Raw genomic sequence first — 27034 nt, 5'->3', positions numbered from 1 at the left:
TTCTTAGAAGCCAAAGTAATGCATACATAAAACCCCAAAAATTAATAATACTAAAACACGAGTAAGCGATAAAATTAAAACATTAAACACATGTGTAAGTGCCTATGAATGATACAAACCAAAATAAATCATGCCTCTATACACACTTAGAAAATGTATACATGAATAGATCATCTCTGTGAATATACTATAAATAAATAATAAAAAAGGTGTTAAAAAGCATTCCTTTACATAAAACACCATATTCCAGTAAATAATTGGGTATACAGTTGCAAGAAAAAGTATGTGAACCCCTTGGGATTACGTGGAGTTTTGCATGAATTGGGCATAAAATGTGCTCTGAACGTCATCTAAGTCACAACAATAGAAGAACACAGTCTTCTGAACATAATACTACACAAACATTAGATGTTGCCATGGTTTAATTGCACATAACATGTAAACATTCACAGTGCAGGGAGGAAAAAGTATGTGAGACCCTAGCTTAATGACTTCTCCCAGAGCTAATTGGAGCCAGGAGTGAGCCAACCTTGACTCCAATCAGTGTGATGATATTGGATGTGTTGCTGACAGCTGTCCTGCCCTTAAAAAACACACATCTGTTTTGGGTTTACTGGTTTCAAGAAGCACTGTCTGATGTGAACCATGCCTCGCAGAAAAGAGCTCTTAGAAGACCTACGATCAAGAATTGTTAACTTGCATAAAGCTGGAAAGGGTTACATAAGTATCTCCAAAAGCCCTGATGTTCATGTGTCCACGGTAAGACAGACTATCTACAAATGGAGAAAGTTTAGCACTGTTACTACTCTCCCTAGACGTGGTCGTCCTGTAAAAATGACTGCAAGAGCACAGCGCAGAATGCTGCATGAGGTAAAGAAGAATCCCAGAGTGTCAGCTAAAGACCTACAGAAATCTCTGGCACATGCTAACATTTTTGTTGACAATCTACAATAAGGAAAACATTAAACAAGAATGGAGTACATGGGAGGACACCACGGAGGAAGCCATTGCTGTCCAAAAAGAATATTGCAGCACGTTTGAAGTTTGCAAAAGAGCACCTGGATGTTCCACAGCACTACTGGCAAAATATACTGTGGACAGATGAAACCAAGATTGAGTTGTTTGGGAAGAACACACAACACTATGTGTGGAGAAAAAAAGGCACAGCACACCAACATCAAAACCTCATCCCCACTTTAAAACATGGTGGAGGGAGCATCATGGTTTGGGGCTGCTTTGCTGCCTCAGGGCCTGGACGGATTGTTGTCATCGATGGGAAAATGAATTCCAGAGTTTATCAAGACATTTTGCAGGAAAACGTACGACCATCTGTCCGCCAACTGAAGCTCCACAGAGGATGGGTGATGCAACAGGACAATGACCCAAAGCATACAAGTAATTCAACAAAACAATGGCTGCAACAGCACAGAATACGCCTTCTGGAGTGGCCCAGTCAGAGTCCTGACCTCAACCTGATTGAAATGCTGTGGCATGACCTTGAGAGAGCGATTCACACCAGACATCCCAAGAATATTGCTACACTGAAACAGTTTTGTGAAGAGGAGTGGTCCAAAATTACTCCAGATCGTTGTGCAGGTCTGATCTGCAACTACAGGAAACGTTTGGTTGAGGTTATTGCTGCCAAAGAAGGGTCAACCAGTTATTAAGTCCAAAGGTTCACATACTTTTTCCTCCCTGCACTGTTAATGTTTACATGTTATGTGCAATTAAACCATGGCAACTTCTAATGTTTGTGTAGTAATATGTTCAGCAGACTGTGTTCTTCTATTGTTGTGACTTAGATGACGTTCAGAGCACATTTTATGCCCAATTCATGCAAAACTCCACGTAATCCCAAGGGGTTCACATACTTTTTCTTGCAACTGTAAGTAGGCATATAATTCCTTTCTTAAAACATTATTATACTATCATAAAATCATAAATATTGGGAATATTAAAACTATAGAGTCAGTGGCTACTGGAAAGTCATATACTGTAGTTAGCGTTATAAGGCTACAAGATTCTGAAATTACACACTCGGTAGCCACTGAAACGGTATACAACTGAACAGAAATGCATTGCTCTGATGACTCACATGGGACTGTTAGACAAATTGCAAAATGAAAAATAGAAACAAAAATTAAAGGAAAAGAAAAGGAAAAAGGAGGTGGGTAAATGTGTATGGATAACGAAGAAATAAATAAATAAATATATAAATAACTACCAACCTACAACTGTCCTAATTGATTGACAGGTGGGTTTGGGCTAGTAGACAGTATAAATGTAAATGGTTTGTATGTAGGAGATCATGTAGTACCCACTAATCAACTCAAACCATTAGTTAGTATACTACTCCATGGGGTAGATTTACTAAAGGCAAATAGGCTGTGCACTGAAAGTGCAGTTGCTCTAGATCTGAGAGGAACATGCAAGGAAAATAATAAAACAGCATTTTTCCTTGCACATGATTGGATGAAAGAAATCAGCAGAGCTTCGGCTCATTTCAGAACCTCTCCTCAGATCTAAAGCAACTGCACTTGTAGTGCACAGTTTATTTACCTTTAGTAAATCAACCCCCATGCATCTCCAAATCCTCACTAAGGCCTTTGTGGGGTAGAGTCCCCAAAGTAAAAATCCAATGTCTCTTTCCTACAGAGTTTCCAAAATCTCTTACCACAATCTGGACCAGATATATCCCCATTGTGAGCTTATATATGAAATGCTGAGGTACAGAATATTTATTTTTAACTTTATCTATATCTTTGCTGTTAATGATACTGTACTTGTGTTCTCCAAATCTGACTCTCAGGGGACGTATTATGCAACCTACATATAAGAGTCAAGAGGGGCAAATTAAGCTGTATATTACATATGAGGTGCCACAATTGATGAACTGTCTTATATGATGCCTATTGCCATCAGTCCCCAGTACCTCCCTCTTCCAATACCACATGAAAGCACAGGTCCCACAATTCTTTACTCCACATTTATAGCTACCCCTCTGATCAAAGTGTGAAGACCATGGGCCTGAAATCAATGCCCGGGTGGTCTGGGGCCTGCGAATTCTACTAGGTACAATCAGACTCCTGAGGTCTCTAGCCACTAGATCTCTAAAGACTATGTCTGGCCTTGAGGGCAAACATTGTCCTAGGACCAGGACCTGCTTCAAAATACTTTAATTTCTTTGGAAAATGTGCTGTTTATCAAAAGCTTTATTGTTGTACGTCGTGCAAAACCTGACCTGATCGACACCCTTGTTTTGTCTGCCTGAGTCTAGTTCACAGGCATCCTGTGGGAGACCCTTGTCATACTGAATGCAGTATTTCTGGTAGGCGTCCTCTATATGGGCTTCCTTGTACCCTTTAACCAAGAACTTTTGAGTACTAAACTTTGTTTTTCATAATCTGCTCTCAGTATACATATTCTCTTTAACCTACATAAATGGCCAAATGGAACATTATAGATCCATCTTGGGTGATGTTTCCTTGTAAGCAGGAATTGCCAGCGCTTGGCTTTAAATATGTCCTAGAAACAATGTGACCTCCTATGTCTACTTGTAGATATAAATCGAAGAACACCAAACATGTATTGCTTACCTTTTTTCCCCCATTTAATGGATATACTAGATGGACATATGTCTTTTTTTCAAGCAGACTAACTGTGTAACTATTGTAGCAGTGCAGGGCCCTATCACAGGATGAAAATAGGTAAAAATGGTCAGGAAATGGACACAGGGTTTGCACATGTGCGGAGTGTAGAACCACGAAGCATAGATTTTGAGTGGAGAACACTGCTTTTGCAGGTTTCTCCGGATTTTGATATTTCTGGATGGGGCTCCGTAGTTTGCAGATTTCAAAGTGCCTTGGGAGGGAAGAAATCTACAATCCAGTGTCCAGGGTTTGTAGTCAACCAGCAGGGTGTGGTCCCAGGTGCTCACAGCTCTTATAATGATGGTCTGCTGAGAGTTGCAGGGGGGAGTAGAGTGCAGTTGGAGCAGTGGCTGCCATTGAGAGTCTCTGTGTGAGACAGATGCTGTGTGTATCAAAAGGGCTCAAAGCTGTGTGCATTAAAGGGCTCAAAGCTGTGTGCCAGGAATAGCCAGTGGTCTGGCAGACCTATACCAGCAGAGGTACTGGTGACCAATATCTATAGCAGCAGTGCTAATGAGGAGTAGCCAGGAGGCTTGGTATTTTTCATTTTTACAACTGGAGAAGAACCCCTGTGTGGGAAGCTTATGTTGGACATTTGTTTTTGTTTCTTGCCTTTTTAATAAACATGGGCTACCAGGCCCTTAAATAAAGTTCCTGATGGATGTTAACTTACTTTGAAAAGCATCTACCACTAGAGTTAATCATCCACCATGTTACAAGTGGTTGTCGGATGTGGACAGAAGACAGTGGAATTCCGGTACTTGCTCTATAGTGAGTTTAAAAGTCAGGAACTGTTATTGAAGTATGATGATCATATGAAGCCATTTATTATCAAATAGTTGTTTGGCTCCTTTTTAAATCATAATAACAGAAATCACCCAAATGGCCCGGATCAAAAGTTTACATACCCTGGAATGTTTGGGCTTGGTGCAGACACACAAGGTGACACACACGGGTTAAAATGCCAATTAGAGGTTAATGTTCCACATCTGTGGCTTTTTAAATTTGCAATTAGTGTCAGTGTATAAATAGTCAATGAGTTTGTTATCTCTTATATAGAAGCACTGACTGGGCTAGATACTGAGCCATGGGGATCAGAAAAGAACTGTCAAAAGTCCTGTGTAACAAGGTAATGGAACTTTCTAAAGATGAAAAAGGATATATAAAAGATGTCCAAAGCCTTGAATATGCCAATCAGTACTGTTAAATCACCTATTAAGAAGTGGAAAGTTTGGGCATCTCTTGATACCAAGCCAAGGTCAGGTAGACCAAGAAGGATTGCAGCCATAACTGCCAGAAGAATTGTTCGGGATACAAAGGGAAACCCATAGGTAACCACAAGAAAAATACACGCTGCTCTGGAAAAAGACAGTGTGGTAATTTTGAAGGAGCACAATATGATGACATTTGAAGAAAAATGAGCTGCATGGTCGAAGTGCCAGAAAGAAGCCTTTACTGCATTAATTTTCAATATCAATGCCAAAATTTCACTATTTCTGCCAGGGTATGTAAACTTTTGAGCACAACTGTATATCTATATATATATCTATATATATATATATATGTATTTTATTTTTTTTTGTGTGGACTGTGTAACAAGTCGCTGTGTGCATGACTGTAACAATGGGGTTGGCTCTGAGAGGCAAGTCCTCGAAATGCATTAGCCAGTTGGAAGTCCACAGTTCCCATTGCTGACAGACACGCAGTGCGGATCGGACAGAGCTGTTCCTTTATGATGTGCCTTTGACTGTATTGCAATTTTGTGAGTACAATACCTACTTTTATCTTTTATTAAATAAATGTTTAAGTAATGCACTAGGCCGGTGCGCCCTCTGTTTGTTTTTTTCTTTATTCAGTACATTTGGATTCCCCCGGTCTTTTGAGGGCAGCAAGACATGCATATTCCAGGACATTCGTGATGTTGTCCTAATCTGTAATGCAGGAATATCTGGGTTTGCTGTTCCTTTACTGTGGTCACAGCGAAGAAGGATTCAATCCTTACTGAAGCAAGAGAGAGGATACTGTGGCTACAAGGTATTTCGCCACATGGCCCAGCCAGGCCCGAAAATTCAGCTGTGTGGGAATTAGCAGTGGCCTGGTGCAAATTGATTGTGTCACCCCCAGTTAAAGGGGAAGTGAAGGGGGTTGTGCATGGAAACATAAATCCAGGTGTGCAACAGCATGACACAAGGAGGAATGGCAGCAACATCCAGGCCAGCCAGGATGTCTGAAATCCAAGGAGTCTGCCTGCCCAAGGTCATGACCAGTGGTGTCCTCAACAGCAGTATTCCACGGCAAAGGGAGAGAGCAAGTCATTGGGAAGTTGCCCAGAAGTTAAAGCTCAGAGTCCAGTACCATGCTTGGAGTGTGGTCAAGTGGGGCATGGGATCTTTACTTGACCTAGGTTCTGGAATATGACCGGAAAGTCTGGAAAGGCTGCAATGCTGCCCTGTAGCCACATAGGGGCAGTAGCCTGTGAGGATGCAGCTGACACACAGCGCACTCAACTGAAGCCAAAGTCACCTGCTACAGGAGCTGGTAATACTATTATAGTTTATGTCACTGATCCCAGTGAAGCGGGAGTGTGTCAGTGGGGAAATCTGCAGAGTGTATGGACATGGACTTGCTGCACTGAGTAAAGGAGAGACACAATTTGAGGAACAACCTGCAGCAAGATTAAGGACTCAAAAAGACTTGGTTACTCTGTATGTGTCTGGTGTAATCCAGCAGAGTGCTGGGAATCTTAATCTAGGGGTGACCAAAATGGTCTGTGTGCCAGGTTTCCTAGTGACAGGTGCTGCAGAGTTGCCCAGGGAAACCTCCCAGGAGCCCGCAGCAATGGAGCAGAGGGTTTCCCAGGTCCGCTATGGAGCTGCTCAAGTGGTGAATAAAAGGTTGAGACAGCCCACAACAGATGATGATGATAATATATGTAATTATGTTGGTGATGTGTTCACTAATAATGATGAAGTGGGGATATCTCCTCTGGCAACCAGAGGTAGAGCCACAGGGTTGTCCATGGAAGTTTCCGGGGATGGAGCCAGAGATTGTCCAGGACAGCACCAATACTGCTCTGGTGGAAGAGAGGGGGTCTGTACCATGCTGTGAGAGTGTATGGGAGCAGCCCACTCACCTTATATGCAACTTGGTTGGTAAGGGGTTAAGTCAATCTGCTAGAGATGAAAGTAGAAAGCTGTGGGTGTCACGGACACACGATCGCCACCCTCAACATGCGACAATTGTACGATCGCGACCAACAATACGTCATGCCCGCGGCGTCAGACCCCAGACCTTCTCACCAAACTCGTGATCGAAGGACCGGCCGATCTAAAACCGCGATGTGACGCGCGTAACAATACCACACTCAGCTGCGCCCTGCACAACGATTGTCCAGCTAATGGAACGCAATCGACGCACCGGTAGCCTGAATACGCTTGTTACTGGGTCAGGTTAATTACGCAACTAACCCTTCACACTGCCACCACCCCTTTTTGTACAGAGAAAGGGGAAACTCTCTTTATCAAATATATACTGTAATGGTTGAAAAGTCGCCTGTCCAATACGGTCACCGCAGGCCGATTGGGCAGAGGATTAAACAAACACAGTAGCGTCTCTTCAGAAGACAGGGATTCGTGAATTGCAAGTAAGCGCTTAGAAACAGTTTAACACTTTCAGAAAGAAAGATTTATTACTAAAAGAGTCAAACAGCTGCAATAAAATATTTACAAAGAAAATGTAACTAAGATATATATTTATATATACATAGAAAACAGCACAGCAGAGAGATAACAGGGAGAAGTTAAAAGGTTAAGTTACTTGCCATGTTCAGCCTTAAGGTAAGCAGATCCAAGTTGCAGAGCGAAAAGGGTCTTTGATCTCCTGCTATTGCGATATTACAATTAGGAGATGTCTTTTAGCTTCGCTTCAGGCCTACAGCCTGTGTTTTTTAAAGTCCCCCAGCAAAAGGGGTGGCGCTGAGTAACTGGCCAATACCCTGTTTTGGGCGGGATCGTCGGATGGGCTCTGCATGAAAACTGACAGCTTCATAATCCATGATATGAAACATAGGTGACAGCTGACCTGAGGAATGTTCATTTAACTTCTGTCACCTGGCTGATAGGGTTTATGAGGTTCCAACTTCTTTCAAGTCCCAGGAAAAACTAATTTATCTTGGTTAGGAGGTGTGATTTTACACAAGCCTTGGGACAGAGAGTCTGCTGTCTCTATGGGGGGCTTTGTAGCGCTGGGCCCCCTGCTGCTCCAGCCTGCCAGCAACTTTTAACACTTACACATCTGTCCCTGTGCCTCTCAGGAAGGGAGGGGGTAGGGAATAAAGGATTGAGGAATACTTCTAATAAAAAAGGGGAACTCCACGTCCATCTCTGATGAGCACGTTTGCTACAGTGGGTATCAGTAGTGCCACCAGAGCTGGCTGGTAAAAGTGTGGTCTTACCACCTGCTGTACTTGAAAAGGTGGTATCATAGTGATATGTGTCAAAGTGTGGTCTTATAATGTGATGTGTATAGAAGAGACAAGGCTATAGTATGTGACAAGGGTGTGGATATAACGATTGCTATACCAGAAAGAGGAAACACAACCAGTGGTTGAGGGCGCATTAGCCCCTGTGAAGGTTGTACCCCTACAGTCAGAAGGACCAATTAGGGGTGCATACATGGCAGAGGTGTTATCCACAGCCCAACAATGGAAGAGTGTCAAGTGTAAAAATATTTATATAACTGGTTATGACTTGCAGTGGCTCCCTGATGCTGAGGCCACGGGGAGAAGTGTGAGACATACATCTGACAGCACTACAGCTGGTGAGCAGGCTGTGACGATGATTACCTCCAGTGTGGTGGAGGTCTCCCTAAGTGTCTCAAGTCCTCAAGCTGCAGTGAAGGAGCCCCTCCATGTCTCTTATAAGGGAAACGTCCCTACAAAGATCTTGAGTGTAGACTTAGGATGTCTTGGAAGTAACTAATGTATTATTGGAAATGCTTGAAGTCATAAGAAAGCATTCGCTTCAAACCTGGGTGTTTCCACCGCAGTTGGACAAGGTGATACTGTGGAGTACCAATAGGTGGAGCCAGGTAGTGCAATCTGCCCTGGGTAACATTGATCAAGAATGGAAATAGTCGATACAATGCTTATTAATATTGTGGCAAGTGATACGGTTCCCTGAGAGTGCTTCCAGTAAGTGGGTTGTGTGGAAAGCGCTCAGGAGAACTGGCGGAGATGCCAGAGGTCTCTCAATTTGATGTGGTGACACAGAATAATTCTGCTAGTGCAGTCTGAGGTGTGGCTGGGCAGTGGTTAGTAAATAGTGCAAATACTGCTAGATCTCAAAAGAAGGAAGGGAATAGATGCGGCAGTAGCAGAAGTTCTGCCCACCACCCACAAAGAGGTCTGAGTTGATGTACATGGAGACCCTCTAAATGACAGCACTGATAGTATCAGAGATTGTGATGGTGAAAGATACGATCTCTTAATGATTGGTACAGCTAACAATGGTACTTGTGACTGTGACATTGTGATGAGTAAACCAGTGGAAATTATGATGTTAAGCAATGCTGTGTGTGCTTTGATTAGTGTCAGTTGGTAAGACTATTGCCCCCAGAGAGTTGGACAACAGGCGAGTTGGAGCTGTGCGAAGGTCTCGTTAGGGCTAGTTGCTTGCCTGTGTGTGGTCCCTCCTTGGGTCTGGTCCTAACAAACACTGATAAAGAAGGTATTAATTGTGGAAAAGGTGATTTGTTGCAGAATGGTACAGTAAAAGATGGTTTGCTTTTCGAAAGTAACCATGAAAAGTGTAATTCATTATGGAGTGTGCCTGTGCATAAGGTTTTGGTTGCTGTGGGTAACCACGAAAGGTTTGATGAATCCAGAGGAATGTCGAAAGTGGTTAAAGGTGGTTCAAATGATAGGGAAAGTGGCTGTGCATTGTGCGCCCTCTATTTGTTTATATGGTTGTACCATGAAGAAATTACGTAATGGCAAAGCCCCTAAACCAGGCAGTACCAGGGGAAATGTATAAACTACTCCAGCCACAACTAAAAAACACTCTACATTCCTTATACAATGGCATGTGGGAAGGAGAAGAATACATACACAGAGGAAAAAGGACTGCATTAAAGTACTCCCCCCAAAAAAAAAAATCTTACATTACCAAGCTCCTATCAACCAATTTCAGTAAACAATGAGGATATAGTCAAATATTATAGCAGATCTCATATACCCAGCACAAGCTGGCTTGATCAAAGGTCAGTCCACAGTAACCTTCATTTGAAAAGTTATAACGGTGTTTGAACATGCCAAACTCAAGCCTTCTGCAGACACAGTAACTGTCATTATCAATGCAGGAAAAACATTGAATAACTTATGTTGGCTGTTTCAGGTATTGCATAATATGGGGCTTCAGGGTCAATTAGTCAGCTTTTAACCCAAATGTATACATCATCCACAGCTAGAATATATACAGCTGATTTTATTTAATCTTTTCCAATATTAAAAAGGTACAAACCAGGGATGTCCACTTTCTCCACAACTGTTTAATTTGGCTATACAACCCCTATCTAAATATCTCCAAACTACTACAGACACTGCAGGGATTCAGATCAATACTACATTACTTATGATATCCTTACATATATAATGCTCTTTACATCAAATCCAACTGCTGACATTCCCAAGCTAAAATAAATATTAAATCAATTTGGAAAATTCTCAGGCCTCTATAAACACCTGACCAATAATAAAATCACAAATTGGCAAACTATAACTACCCTATTTTTCACTCCATAAGACGCACCTGACCATAAGAAGGTTTTAGAGGTGAAAAACAAGAAAAAAAATATTCTGAACCAATGGACTGCAGACATAGTACAGAAAATGACCAGAGACTGCAGACATAGTACAGGAGATGAGCAGAGACTGCGGACATAGTACAGGTGATGACCAGAGACTGCGGACATACTGCAGGAGATGACCAGAGACTGCGGACATACTACAGGAGATGACCAGAGACTGCAGACACAGTACATAAGATAACCAGAGACTGCGGACATAGTACAGGAGATGACCAGAGACTGCGGACAGTACAGGGGATGAACAAGAGACTGCAGACAGTAAAGGGGATGAACAAGAGACTGCAGACAGTAGAGGAGATGACCAGACACTGCGGACAGTAGAGGAGATGACCAGACACTGCAGACAGTACAGGGGATGACCAGACACTGCGGACAGTACAGGGGATGACCAAGAGACTGCGGACAGTACAGGAGATGACCAGAGACTGCGGACAGTACAGGGGATGACCAGACACTGCGGACAGTACAGGGGATGACCAAGAGACTGCGGACAGTACAGGGGATGACCAAGAGACTGCGGACAGTAAAGGGGATGAACAAGAGACTGCAGACAGTAAAGGGGATGAACAAGAGACTGCAGACAGTAAAGGGGATGAACAAGAGACTGCAGACAGTACAGGAGATGACCAGACACTGCGGACAGTACAGGAGATGACCAGACACTGCGGACAGTACAGGGGATGACCAGACACTGCGGACAGTACAGGGGATGACCAAGAGACTGCGGACAGTACAGGAGATGACCAGAGACTGCGGACAGTACAGGGGATGACCAGACACTGCGGACAGTACAGGGGATGACCAAGAGACTGCGGACAGTACAGGGGATGACCAAGAGACTGCGGACAGTACAGGGGATGACCAAGAGACTGCGGACAGTACAGGGGATGAACAAGAGACTGCAGACAGTACAGGAGATGACCAGAGACTGCGGACAGTACAGGAGATGACCAGACACTGCGGACAGTACAGGGGATGACCAAGAGACTGCGGACATAGTACAGGAGATGACCAGAGACTGCGGACAGTACAGGAGATGACCAGACACTGCAGACAGTACAGGGGATGACCAGACACTGCAGACAGTACAGGGGATGACCAGACACTGCAGACAGTACAGGGGATGACCAGACACTGCAGACAGTACAGGGGATGACCAAGAGACTGCAGACAGTACAGGGGATGACCAAGAGACTGCAGACAGTACAGGGGATGACCAAGAGACTGCAGACAGTACAGGGGATGACCAAGAGACTGCAGACAGTACAGGGGATTACCAAGAGACTGCAGACCTTTGGGGAGGGAGGGGGAGCGGGTACCTGAATTTGACAGGTACCCGCTCCCACTTCCACAGAGTTGTCCTCCCTTTAGTGTGGGCACCCGGCTGACAGCTGTGTGCCCACTGCGCATGCGTGAGAAGCGCTGCGCTTTGTGAGTGGCCTTGCGTCTTCTGGGACCTGTCATGTGTCCCAAAAGACGCAGGGCCATTCACAAAGCGCAGCACTTCTCGCGCATGCGCAGTGGGCACCCGGCTGTCACAGCCGGGTGCCCACGCTAAAGATGCCGGCGCAGGGAGACTGTAAGGCGTTGGACCGAGGAACAGGTAAGGTCCTGCTGCAGAGAAGAGCTGAGCGGCCAGCCCGATATTCTGACACGGTGGCGGCAGCGGAGATACCGGACCAAACAATATGTCCCCTAGGATTAAAAATAGGAAACCACCTACCTCTCTTTATAGACTAAATCACCCCACAATTATACACACAATTTGAAAAAGCTGTCTGGATGGGCCAGTTTCTCTTTCTGGACACATGCTGTATATGTCTGGTCAACATGGTAAATTTCACCAAATGACCATACCCATTACAAATGCTCCCTCCTCTTCTAAAACACACCAACGTAAAAACTTTAAACAAAGCCTTTACATATTTTTTGAGTGAAAAGGAGAACTTACATTGCACAGTAGAAGCCACACTTGCCAAACCAACTGGAGGGGAGGCTATGTCTGACTTACATCTCTATAACCTACAGTAGCATGTTTACTGAGACACGCTAAAGACTGGGTGACAGGTTTATCCAGATTCTGTAACTACAATTTGGAATCAGATCTAACAAAAGCATGGCATCTCACTGCACTCTGACACTCTTTAACCACTAACCAGACTCCCCCTCCCTCATTTGCCATAATACTCTAGTAAGAGATACAGTGATATGCTGGAGGGAACTGGGAGGATATTTGAACAAATCCCCATATTTCTCAAATTATCATCCTATAAAACATAATCCAGCCTTTCCAAATTTGGGCAGAGAAAAGTCATTTTCATCACCTTTTTCTAACATATATTGGAAAACCATATACATTAATTGAACTAAATGCAAAATACCACATTTCTTGACAAGAGAATAAAGAGACATTACCTTCAGGCCACAGTATACTGGAAGAGCATAACCTGAAACCCAGCTACAGAACTATATACCAATACCCTAGACAAATTGATAGGCAGTTCTGAAGTCTCTGTTTCCTTTCATATATCCTTCCTTAAAATGGTAGTAAACTCTTTTTTTTTTAATTTTACCTACAGGTAAACTTATAAAAAAGCTTATCTGTAGGTAAAATGAATATCTCCAAACGTGCACCATTTAGGAAAGCTGTCAGATGGCCAAAGCTCGTGAACCCGGAAGGAAGACTGGGTGAAGATGGAAGCCTCTGTATCGGTGACAGTGAGCTACTGGAGGGCTTCATTTTAAGGCAAGTTTTACATAATGTGCTAGTATGCACTGCAAACTAGCACATTATGCCATTACCTTGCAGGGGACTTTTTTTTTCTTTCCTGCGGTTTACTAACGAGTTCAATCAACTTAAAGCCTATAAATTAGAAAAAATCAAAGATACAGAAATGGGCATTGGGCTTCCCCATGGAAAACATAGTAGACAAGTTTCTAACTGACCACCAAACTATCTGCAGAGTCACTACCAATGAGCCATGGAGAGAAACCCAATACAAAATCCTACGTAGGGCCTACATTTTATACCAACAGTGCAGACCAGCAAAATATAATAGTAACAGTAATATCAAATACTGTATATCACAGAAATCTGAGAACAACCCATTCCTCCAAACCCCATGCTGGTAGAATTTAGCTTTTAGAAGGCCCCTCAAAACCCCCAAACACCTCAACAATATACGGGCTGGGTATCCCCCCCCCCCCCGATACTAACAAGAGTGCAAAGTGATCTACGAGATTTAGTCTATATTAAAGAAACTGACATCAGGAAGTGGAGACTTTCAAATGCTGGCTTCCATTTATTGACAAAACACTGGATTCTTTGGAAGGACAAACCATTCTCTCTACCTTCAAAGGTAAAATAGAGAAATAACAAAAAATAAAACTCAAACAATTGGCCATTCATGAGTCCACACCTAAGGCTAATGTAAGAACCGAAGTGGGGTTACCAATAAATAAATAACTCCATAGTGAGACAACAGACCAGCTGACACAGTTACTTTATTGTTACTAGGTTTGCAGTTGGACACTGTGATGGAACGTCTGTCACTGCATTTGGGTGACTCTGTCAGAGAACTACTTCCTCACCGCTGGGATACAGGACCAAGGTATTATAGCTTGGCATTGCACCTAAGACTAGGCAACACTAGCTTAGATGCCAAACTGGGACTCTTTATAGAACAGAAAAAACACAGGTTTTTGTTTAGGTCAGCATATTTACAAAAAATATCACATAAGAGGTTTTCTTTTTAAAAAAAATTAACTAAGATAGGGCACTAGTCTGAAGTTTTCTCCTGGGCTTTGTAGCTTTTAAGTGTGCCTCTTGGACCAAACTTTGGTAATCAGAGTTTCAGAAGTAAGGAGGAAAGAATATCTGCTGAGGAGCAACTTGATGCAGATCCCCCCTCAGCTCCCCCTTATACTTACCTAAATCCCATCTCAATCCAGCCATATGCATGACAGTCATGGCTCTCCCAGGTGTCTCTCCCCTCATTGGCTCACAGAGGACCCAAAAAGAAGAGGATAGGGGCTGCTCTGTGCAAAACCATTGCACAGAGCAGGTAAGCATAACATGTATGCTATTTTTTTATTACAACCTTTGGATTCACTTTAAAGAGGAGCTCCAGTCTCCCTCCAAAAAATTAAAAGTCAACAGCTACAAATACTGTAGCTGCTGACTTGTAGTATAAAGACACGTACCTGTCCAGGGATCCAGCAATGTCCTCACCCAAGCCGATTCTTCAATCAGCTTTTGGTACAGGTACCGGCATCTTTAGTAAGGGAAACTGGCAGTGAAGCCTTGCGGCTTTACAGACAGTTTCCTACAGTGCATGTGTCAAAAACAGGTACCCCCCCCCTTCCCCAAAAAAGTGCCAAATGTGGCAGTGAAAACCAACAAACAAGCGGAACTTCGCCTTTTGGGTGAAGTACTGCTTAAAGCACTGATGGGTGTTTACAGAACATTTGTGATATGCTTAAGTTTGAGACTTATATCAGCATTAGTTAATAAATAGACACACAGATGTAAAACACATTGGGGTATATTTATAAAAAAAAAATCAAATCTATCTGTCATGTGAAACTGCATGCACATTTGTTCTGTTTGAATGGGGGCAAAGTCACATATCATTATGCTATTTCCTCTCCAGGTTGAATGTTCTTCATTCATACCAATGAATTTTGACCTATTTACCTACCTCACACACCATTGTATAGAGTGGGAGTGAGGGGGGCACGGTTATTGATATCATTACGTCTTTTAGTCACTGTATATTCATGTGTGGTTATCTTAGTGTGTATATTGTATTTTATGTTATTCGTGAAGCGCTGCACTACCTTTCCATATACTGCATTATTTAACTAGTGGGTATCAGTTCAAGTGTTGGCTGCTCAATACGAGATTTTTTTAGGTATTCCATTAAGCGCAGGAGGATTTTTAATTTTTTTTTTTTAATTTAATGGGCGGCGTGAGTTGCAAACAAATGGTCATATTGTAAAAACTATCAGGACTATGGCTTAGCTGTGGACATTTTTAGTGGCAGCAGGGATAGCTGAACGTTTTGATATAAGATTTGTGTAGGTGGGCGTGAAAATGAGGGAGTGATGGCAGTTTAGAAATCATGTCCTGATTTTTCAGCTCCCACTCTAGTTTTGAACATTCCGTGATTCATTCCTATGGGACCAATTTCACCACAAAATCGCCTATTTTCTGTGAACCATTTGGCAAAACGTTCCACAAAGTAATAGCACACCAATCGGGAACAACCTGCACGTTTCGGTATATTACTGTCTATGTAGTGTAAAAACTGTAGGAGTTAGGGTGGTAAATTTGGCTATAATAATAAGAATATATATGTGAGATAACAGTAAGTGTTCTTGCCATGCAAGAACACTTAATTAAAGTGTTCTTAACCCAGGTGTGTGAGCAGGCAGCAGAGTGGAGGCAAGAACACTACACACTTTCCCCAGAAATTGTAGCTTTTCTAGTTATAAAATGCACTTCCTAGTGAGCAGTTTACTCTTTTCTCATTGTTAGTATTGCTTGAGAGACATCTTTAAGTCTAGGTTTACACATGTGGCAGTGCTTGCCACCTCCACTGAAGAACGATTTGCAGCGTTTTAACCCTGTAAATGCCACAACACTGCACATGCCAATTGAGTGGGTCATGTTTGGTGCCATTACTGCCTGTGGTATGGGACAGGGAAAGTAATTTTTGTAGCAGCAACAAAGCAAAGTGACACGAGTCAAACATGGCCTTTGCTGCTTGAGGGCAGGGAAAACGTGGCTCAACTGCCATTTTTTCTGCCCCTACAGTGTAAACAATCCCTGAGAGCAGGGGTGTCCACCCTTTTGACTTTCCTGGGTCACATTGGAAGAAGAGGAAATGTCTTGGGCCACACATATAATACACTAACAATAAAGATAGCTGATGAGCAGAAAAAGTCGGGCAGATCAAAAGTTAATGATCACTGATATAGATAATGTACTTATCTGAGTAAAAAATTTTTGCTTTGTAATAAGAGGGCAACATAATATAAAAGAGGGCAACATAAAACTAGAGCGATATTTGACACTGTTTTTAATAAGCTAATGCATCAATATCTGGCTCGATGAATGTAGTTGCAATTCTCAATGAATTCTCAAGGTGTTCATCAGATATTTTGGTTCTAATTTTGCAGTTCGTGTACTTCATCCTTGAAAATAGCTGCTCACAAATATAGATGCTGCTGAAAACTGATGACATGAATAAGGCGTGATTGTGAAGGGTGGGATATGTTTTTTTGGGAAGATAAAACTTACTGTATAAAAGTCCAGTAAAGAGACACTATCTTTTTCTTTGTTCGTTAAGTATACATGCAAAAAATTCCTTAAAAAAAAATAAAAATCAACATTTTTAGGTAAGTTTACGAATTTGTGTTGGGCTGCATTGAAAGTCATCTTGGGCTGCAGGCTGGACACCCCTGCCTTAGAGTCAACACAATCCTTTACTCCCGCTGAGGTGGAGGAATTTCAAGGGATAAGGACCCCAGTTGAGTTGCATCTGTTTGTACTCAAAGGTATATCTAAATGTGCACACAGGATTGGAAGTCCAAGTAGGCTCCTGAGCCAGCCTTGAGACCATAGACTTAATTAACGTCACATGAAAAGTCAAATAAGGTTGGGCATAGACAGCTTGCATGTTCGCTACTCACAAGAGACAGAGAAAATTACTCGAAGACTCTATTTTACTAAAGGCAGTTGCAACTCCCAAGGCTGCTGGAACTGCCAGTGACTACATCCTAAAGAATGACCATGAATTTCCACCCAGTACAATACAGTGGATTTTTAAAATGTTGTTGAGGTTGGTAGTGCTTGCAGGGCCACCCATGGCTCAAATTTTGTCCAATTCAGCAAGAGGACCACGCTGGTAAACCAATAGTTACTCTGGTGTTCAGCTTTAAAAATTTTCTGAATTGTATATAGTGTAGGAAAACTAGGACCAATGTAAAGTGTATAGACCTGTGGAAAGAATAAACTTGGGTGTTTTTCATCTGAGGAGTTAATGGGAGGGATTCATTAATTATATGAGAAGAGAGAGCTACATCACTTAAGCAACTATAATGCTTTAAAATGTGAAATGGCGTGTTTTTTCCTCATTTTAACAATCTAAGACAGACAATAAAAGAGAACCTCTGACTGGTTGCTATGGTTACTGCACATGTTATTGTCACATTCTTTCCAACACTATCTATATTTCCATTGCATATCTCAATTTATTTCAGTGGTTAAAGAAAATAATTCACTGCCAATACATCAACTACAGTAGATACATTTGGATTTTAATACTGACTAACCCTCACTGTGGGGCTCATTTCCAGTACAAAAATATTGGTGATGCAAACAGGAACTAGGTGTTGGTATCTGCTAAAAAAAATTACAATTTACCAATACAAATGACAGTTAGTGGTTGTCACAAGTAATGTCATTAGAGTCTTCATACCCGATTTATTACCTACAGAAAGAAACAGATCTGATCACGACTGGGCTTATTCATACTTCTGAAGTCTTAGAACAGCAGTTGAAATACACCTGGCAAAGTGAAGGGTCATTGTACTGTATGGAGCTTAGGGTACAATCACTTACATTGATGAACCAGTGGCCCATCCAAGATTCCACTATAAAGCTCTGTACACAAGATAAGAATGTCGGGCAAATGATCATCCGTTTTTTTTTTTTTTTTTGCATGCTAGATTCTATATTGAAAATTAAAAGGATACCAAACTTACAAAAATTTTCGTACGAAAGAAAAAATTTTTGAAAGTGAAGTAATGTATTGTATTGTATTTTCAGATGACTACTGTACTGATTAAACGAAAATCATTTGAGAAACATTTTTGCAATTGTCCCTTCGGATATTTTTGCATGAATTGTCTTGATCGGCTCTAGAAAACTGTGTACTAACAATCAGATTATGGGATGATCAGTCCTTGTATGACCTTTTTCGGACGATTTTCTTATCGTGTGTGCGGGCCATAAGTTTCAATCTTTCTCAACCAGGGTTCCTTCTGAAGATTCTAGGGGTTCCTTGAGCAGCGTTGAATTGATCACGTGCCTCCACTGACCAGCAATGCAAGAGGGCAATTTCCTGCTTGCCACTGACCACCAATGAGTCACCAACACCAACCGCTAAGGCTAGCTTCACATCTGGCGTTTTGTGATCTCAGGCTGCAATTCTGCCTACAATCCCAAATCATTCTACAATAATGGCAAAACGTACAACGCCTGTTCAGGTGCCATTCATTTTCAATGGCAGAGCAGTCAGCCAATAACCCAGACATAATGCCGTTGTGTCAGGATTATCGGCTGGCCAGAAAGAATGACAATAAAAACATGTTATAGGAGGAAACTCTTTATTATGCCAATTACCCTCTCACCAATTTTCAAAAATCCCCCCTACAGCTCTCACCTCTTCACAAATCCCCTCCACTCTTTACAAATTCCCCCCTTCACAAATTCCAACCCCACTGCAGACCTTGCTCAGAGTCCATGGCTCACTCACCTCTCCTCCTAGGACATGGTAGTCGGCTGGCAGTGATCTTCTGCCTCCTGCCAGATAAGCTCCATCACAGCCTGGGCACCCTGAGATCGGCTGACACCACACCCCCCCCCCAATCCCAGAGCTTATCGCTGATGAGTGACAGCAGGAATGGAACAGGTGTCCAGGCAAAGACTCCGAGGAGAATGGAGGGAGGTCAGAACCCGCACGCTTCTCTCATCACCCTGGAGTGGCTGGGAGCCAGCAGTCAGGCTTGTCCTTCCATCCCCTGTGTCCGCCGTCCTGTCACATGTCTGTCAACCCCCCTGGAGTAGCGCTCAGAGACCGGATTATGAAGAGGTGGCGGCTGGGAGCCATGTGTTCCCAGAAAGTGCCGGCACAGCAGCCTGGAGTCCAGAGTGCCGGTAAGAAAGAAAAAAATTTGCTCTGCTGCAGGTAAGTTACAGAGCTAATTTTTTTCCCCACACATTAAAGAGTAACTCCACCTTCACACCTAAAAAAAACAAAACAAAAAAAATTAAGATCCTCCTAACAGCCTCTTCACTGCTGCCATCCCCTGTGCACAGGGGATGGCAGCAGTAAGGAGGCTGTTAGGAGGGTCTTAACGGTACCAACAGTGAATGGGCTGACAAAAGCCCAGGCGCCAGGATGCAATTTCTAGTTGCCACGGTGACCTGACACTTGAGATTTGTTGAGCCCTGTTCTATGCAGTCCATGAACATGGTTCCATAATTTTAAACTGATCTGATTTTAAAAATATCTATTTCTGTTCATCCCATACCTGTAGGCCTTTTGTCACAGCTCTGTCCTGTCCTCCTTTCTAAGATGGACCATTTAAAATCTGATTAGTTTCAAATTATGGAATAGTGCTCATGGACTCCATGGAGTAGGTTTTAAAGCTGAATTAACCTTTAAAAGTGCAACTATGCACTGCCAATCCAGCAATGCACATATCTCCACCTCAGCCAATCAGAGGAAGCTTTGTATTCATTCACACAAATACAAGGCTTCCTGAGAATGGCTTATCAGCACTCCCCAGGGATTTCACACAAAGGAAGCAATGCAAAGAGAAGAGGATAGTTTTTCATACAAGTACATGGTACAGCAGGCACATATCAGGAATAGGAAATGTTGAATTTGCATACTCTTTAACTATTACCCCAAAAGGAAGACTTGTAAAATGATGGACCTTCCTGCTGATTTCAAAGGAGATCTATGATCACAGCAATCACTTTCATTTTATAACATTAGCATTCTACTAACAACACAATTTTTGACAATCCAATATAAGTTTACTTGAAAAATCTCCTTGTGAAATCTAGCTGTCTGCTGGCCATCTCTTTCCACAACTTCCTTGATTCCCTGCATGCTTTGCAGATTCTCCTGTGCTGTTTACCTTCAGTTTTTAAGGACTATATATCACATGCAGGGGCGGACTGACCATTGGCCCGGGGTCAGTAGGGGGCCCCATGAGATACCCTGGTACCTTTTTCATAGGCTTTTTTGAGTTTGGGCAAGGACACAGGGGCCCCATAATCCCCTATTGCCCGGGGGTCCCATGAGTTGTCAGTCCGCCCCTGATCACATGGTACCTTGCTGCCTGCAAGCCGTGATTCCTGTCCTGACTCGTCTCCTGAAACTCCTCCTCTCATCAGCTCTGTAGTTCAGAAGACAGGCTCTGTGAATGTGTGACACAATAGTGCCTTTTCACAGGGCATAGTGATTACATGTCACAAAACGTAAGGAAGTAAATATGTGGAGATCTTCACAAAGTAAGTTTACAAACTACAAGATTCATGTGGAAATGAATATACAATGTTACATTTTGACCATAGATACGTTTTTATAATAAACTCAACTTCATATGGAAAATGCTCAGTTTGGTGTATATTGCAAGAGAGGTTTTTTTTTTTTTTTCTTGGAAGAGTGCATGTGATCAGCACAGGGCCAATCAGCACTGTCCAGACAGAGGTCAGGGGGTTCTGCATCCTCCTAGAGCAGAATGAAAACTCCTCCTACAAGCTTTAACATGTGCTTGGCTGGATACTGACGAAAGTCACAAGACTGCTATATACTGCTAAAACATAATTCAAAATGAAACTTTTCAAAAGAAATGCCATACTGTAAATAGGTAATGCTCTATGATGTATCTACACACTGTAGTGCATGACGGGGCTTTGCTAGTTTAGCAGAAATACATCCCTGGAACACACTTGAAGGCTACTTTCAAACTGCACTGTTGCAAAAAACTTGTAAAATGGAATATGTGTTTTTGCCACATTTTTATCATGTTTCTGCTACGTTTCCAGTGCGTTTTGGTGAAAAAAGGATGTGCACCGAAAACGCGACCACAGATCCATTTTTAATGCGTTTTTGCTGCCTTTTGTTTGCATTTTTCATTTATTTCAATGTGGAGGTGAGTTTTTGGTGATTGTTTTTCCTCACACCAAATGTGCACCAAAAATGCAGCTTGCAGGACTTTGAAATATGCAATGGACCCACAACTGACCACTGTGAAGAGTTCCTTAGGATTTAATGGGCATGAGTCTTTCTTCCGCTTTTTTTAACACAAAAACAGAAGAAAACCTGATGAGTGTGAAAGCAGGCTAAAGTGGACCTGAACTCAGTGAAGATATGGCATTTTATAGGGAACAGCTAAAATGATGATCATGCCATAGCAGTATCCTGAAAAATATAACTTGAATTCTCCCTGAAAGATAACAGTGTGCTCCCTGGTATCATAGGTGCCTATGCACTTGTCTGCAGTGTGAGATCACCTAAGGCACTGATGCCTATGACTGCTTGCCTGGGCAGTTGGAGAGAGATTTGTTGCTGCGACTACAGTGCTGCTCAGTTCTCTCCTTACTGGAGAGGAAGCTGTACAACATACACCTCTCTGCTAGTTCTAGTATCCTGTCCCACTGAACCAGTGGATTCATTACTTTCCCAGACATGAAACAAATATGCAGATCAGGAGTTCTGATTTACTCCAAAAAAGTCAGTGACTCCCAGTACGGAAGCCAGAGAAAACCAAGTAACTAGTATTATCCAGAGGAGGCTAGCTTATGTATTTCGCTTGATACAGATTTCCTTTAGAGCTCAACTGCAGCCAAAGCTTGGTGTGCTCATTTTGGATAACATGAGGAAGGGATAAACTTGTCCGATCTTTATTTAGGGATTGTCAGGACAGAGAGAGAAAATCACTCTAGTGGGTACAAAGACTGCAGCAAAACTTTTTTTTTTCAAATGGAGAAGGTTTAGAATTTTGTCAAGTTTTTATTACTTATGTAATGTGTTAATGTGACTTTCAAACCTGGTGAGAACAGCTCCCTTATTTCTATCACAGGGCCAGGAAATAATGCCATTTATCTATAATGGGGTCATGGAGAACATTAAAAACCTTTTACTTTTCTGCAATCTGTCCTAATCAAACCAAAGTTTTGGCCGGAGTTGGACTTTGATGTGTTGTTGTATGTAGAAAACAGGTTAATACCTTAAAGCAGTCCTTCAGCCTTGACTGCTAAAAAGCATAGGCTCATTCATGACCAACAAATAAACAAATACCTTACCCCCCCAAAAAGACACAAAAGCGAATTAAGTTGGAAATAGGACAGGCCACAGCTCTATTGAACTTTCCAAATGTACCAAACAACAATGGCACAGTTATACTGTGAGAACTCATAAAACATAAACTCACATAGTCTAAGAGGCCTGTCCTTACCATCGGTGCCACACAGGCATTAGACTGACTCCAGAATTTAACTTGAGGGCATAACCATAAATTGCTGGCAAGGTCAAAAACCACCACACACAAGCCACCGCAGCCAGCACCTGCTCGACACCAGTCTGTAGGCCAAGGTTAAACATATCGAGGCCAATCATTTAAAAGATCCCCTTAAGGCCTCAACAAAATACCGTTATCTCCCACAAGACCCTGTGGCGGACAACAATGCTACCAATCCTGGGCATTCACCTTGTGGCGAAACTGCTCCAAACGAGAACCAGAAACAAGAACAAAGTATGTGACGGGCCCAAACCAGACAAGGAACAATGTTAGACCAAACAATAAATAGGTAAAATTGGCACATTGAGAAATAACATGCCGAATGAAGGAGATTGAATCTACAGAATGGTAATGCCCTACATCATTACCCCACACATGAATTATAAGAATGAAGGGACCTGAAACAAATTGTCTGAGATGTAACAGCTCAGGTAATATCAGCAACCAGTGGAGGCCAAGAAAACTGCGGCAACAAATTCTGCCAACTGCAAATGAAAAATCCAAGCAGAGCAAAAAGGTGAGGACGAACATATAGCGAAAAAAATTAGATGATTCGCATCTACCTAAAAAAAAAACCCATCCCATGGGCAGCAATGGCTGTGCCAATGCGAAAAGAGTAAGTGGGAAAATCAGATGGAGGTAATGCAAGCTGAGAAAGAAAAAGGCAGAAGACCAGTAAAAATTGGAATTTGCTGAGATTGGAAGAATCAGAGCGAACCAGAAAAGCCGTGAAAGAAGAAAGAAGGGGTCACAAATTGGAAGCCAAGCACATATGGCAAAAGAGGGTGGGGGGAGGCTGCATAAGCGTTCAAAATGATTTTGCTTCCCTTTGAATGACCTGTAATTTTCAGAAGGACACAGCAGGATAAAAAAAAAAGGATTCTGTGATCAGCACATCCTCTGCCGAGTTACCACCAACTAGGCGTTTGTCCTTGTCAACAAGTTCACTAATTATAAAGATGCCAAAGAATGCCAAAGAAAAGGCAACTTGAAACAAGATATCCTTAAATGCAGAAACAGACAGAGGGCAAAATGGAGAGGATGTCAGTTAAGATGAGCAAAGACAACAGGTGCCGAGAATCAGAGACGCAAGTCAGATGTTTCCAAACGTTCAAAACCCTCCGAATAAGAAAATCTTGGAGATGTCCTCCCAGCTGAATAGTCTGATCCAAAACAATACAGCAGAGAGAGCAGTACCCACCGTTGAACCAGCCACAACTTTATCCTGCAGGTAGATGAGGTATGAGAAAAGAACCAGGCGCCTGTCCCATGGGGAGGAAAGGGAGAACTTATCACAAAGTGACGGCACCCATTTGTGCCAAATTTGCCGGAAGGTTACCCAAGAGTTCTGAAAGGAGCGGCATGGATACGGTCCAACAGGAAACGAGAGTCCACAGAAACCTCAGACAAGAAACACCCACAGCCATTAAAGTTGAACTGTGAACAAAAGGACAAATCAGCAATGGAATTAGCTACACCTGAAACATGAGTTGACTGAAACCAAATTGAAGACATCCAAGCGCCAGAAAAACACAACAGGGAGAACAAAGGTGGAGAGCGTGCAGAGAGGCAGTTTACCACTTGTACCACACTCATCTGTACAAAAAAACACTTGCCTATTCTGCAATTGTTTCACCGATAATTCCCCTGTCACCATAATACGAAAGAGCTCTAAAAGTGTCATGTCACACAACAAATGGAGTTGGCCCATGAGCCCTGCCAAGATTCAGCAGACCAGCCACTCTGGAAGAGAATGCCAAAGCTACAGGAGTCAGATGCATCCGTGTAAAACTACAGCTGTGAGTACAGCAATTCCTCCATTTATCAACAAGAATGATCTTTATAGATGTGCAGGAAGGAAAACCACACTTCCAAGTTATCACGCATAGGTCTGATAATTTTTACATAATGACATGTATCCGATATACATTTCATAGCCCACAATAGACACCCACAGAAGGCCCTGACCATCAGAAGTACACGGAATGCGAAAACAAGATGGCTCAAAAGAGATTGAAGCTGCTACTGCCAGAGCTTCCTAGATTCCCTTGCAAATTTACCAAGAAGTAAAGCTAATTTAACCCCAGAAAGGCAACAGACCATCTCCATTAGACGCCCACAAAAGGCCCTGACCATCAGAAGTACACGGAATGCGAAAACAAGATGGCTCAAAAGAGATTGAAGCTGCTACTGTCACAGCTTCCTAGATTCCCTTGCAAATTTAGCAAGAACTGAAGCTAATTTAACCCCAGAAAGGCAACAGACCATCTCCATTATGTAAATCTCAATGCCCAAAAGGACAGAAGATAGGCAGGGCCTTCCTTGTTGTTGGGGTGGAACAGTCAAGGTGCACAGGAAGGAGGAAAAAGGCAGACTCAACATCAGCCTCCACCAGAATGGCAGAAGCACTGGCAGAACTCAGTAAAGAAAGTCCTGATCAATATTAGCATTAACTGAGAAGCTTTCAGGGAAAGAACAGTGTTGTATAAGATGCAATTTTTTTTTTGTTTATTTTGGGTACCACAGCAAGTCAGGTCACCTGCAAGGAGTGTTATGGAGGTAGACCAAATTGGCCGTCCATGCAACCTAGGTCCAATTCTTTCTCAGTTTATATTAGCTACTACCGAACTGTAGTACCAATTTTACATTAGCAGACATAATAGGCTTGTCTGATGGCACAAAGGGAATTCAAAACCCCCATTCAAATCCCAAATGTAATATCCAAGCCTCCCTAAGGAGGAGGTACTGGTTTAGCCAGTGCAACATCCTTGGGACATTCTTTGGCGTCCTCTATATTAGGAGGGTCAGCTTGGAACCTGGTTTTGCAGGTGTTATATTTCCCATTCAGGGGAGTAGACTGCTGAGAGACACCACCGCAAAGGGAACACGCGTGTTTAAAGAGACATGCGGTGTACCACTCACGGTGGCTCTCATTAAACAGCCAGCAGATTCCCATTAGGATACCGCTGACGCTCCATACAGGTGACTGAAAGGAAGCCAGCCTATCCAGGCACATGAGAAATAACTATAGACTAACAATTAAGAAATCAAGATGCAGTTTCTTCAACACCTGCTGCTGAGGAAAAGGAGAGCTGCCTGGCATGCAGGCTGAGGCATGGATGCAAGGAGTTAATGATGAAAGGCCTTTTGCAGATCTGAAACATGACCCCTCACACTGGTAGTGAAAGGAGATGAGTGAAATTCTGGAGGGGATGAGAGCAGACAGTGTAAGGGAGCGGTGTCTCACTGTGACAGAATCCGGGGCAGTACCAGAAGGAAATGCTGCAAGCATCCTAGGTCATGTGATGGCAGAGCTCATGGGGCAGGCAGTGTCCATTAACAGAAGCAGATGTTGTATTAGAGGCATGGCTGTGGCGGGAAAAGCTCAGGGGAATGTTGGCATAGTGAGGACTAGCAGAGAAGGAGAGGACTTAACGCCCTCAGAACCAGTATGTCCAGAGGGGGTCCTGTGTCTGACTGTATATTAGTAGTGGCCCTGGAGGAACTGGGGCTTGGCCTGGATGGAGGGTGAATTCGCCTAATGACCCTGAAAGATGGTGGCCTGGAAGCAGAAGATGGTAAGGAGGTGTAGGAGCTGTGAGGACAGTCTCACCAGTAAGAGGAAGGAGACTGTGAGCCTGACCTCTGGATAAAAGGTTCCTGTCCATGATGGTACAGGAACGCCGGGGAAGGACAACTCTTGGGACAGCTGAATCTCCTCAGAGAAGTTGGACATGCCCCAGCATAGCCTTCTCCTAGAGTCCAGACCCAGTCATCTCAGGTCTTTGTAGGCAATCCTAAAGGAGCCACCTAACTTCCCTTTTAGGTTGAAACCCACAGTGATACCATGTTTCCAGTAGTCAAGGCTCCCTTTCCCTAAAGGAGGGCCAAGAGCCCTTCATTTTGAAAAAAAATGAAGTTTCAGCAGCTACAAATACCGTTGCTGCTACAAACACCTGTCCAGGGATCCAGCGCCGTACTCACCCGAACTGCTTCTTCGCCGGTCTCCGGGTCCCCAGTACTGGCATGTTTACTGTGGGCAGCTGGCTAGGATTCCTTACGGCTTCAGAGATGGCTGCCCACTGCACATGCATGAGTCAAGCCGCACTTTGCGAATGGTCCCACAGCCTTTTGGGACCTGTAATGTGGAGGGGGGAGAACTTCCAGTCGATTACTGTGGCAATCTGACCAGAATC

At 43.0% G+C, this 27034-nt stretch overlaps 1 protein-coding gene and 1 pseudogene across 2 annotated transcripts in view; one reads left to right on the top strand and one right to left on the bottom strand.

Annotated features, from left to right (window-relative positions):
* Nucleotides 1–27034, bottom strand: part of ATG10 (autophagy related 10) — a 224877-nt gene that overhangs the window by 196940 nt on the left and 903 nt on the right. The gene's annotated exons all lie outside the window — the stretch shown is intronic.
* LOC149449463 (uncharacterized) lies at nt 4361–8943 on the top strand (annotated as a pseudogene).

This window comes from Staurois parvus, unplaced genomic scaffold (assembly GCF_062004578.1).
Source record: "Staurois parvus isolate SC_StPar_1 unplaced genomic scaffold, SC_StPar_1.0 ptg000618l, whole genome shotgun sequence".
In the NCBI taxonomy this organism is placed as follows: domain Eukaryota; kingdom Metazoa; phylum Chordata; class Amphibia; order Anura; family Ranidae; genus Staurois; species Staurois parvus.
This window is presented reverse-complemented; position numbering and strand designations above follow the sequence as displayed.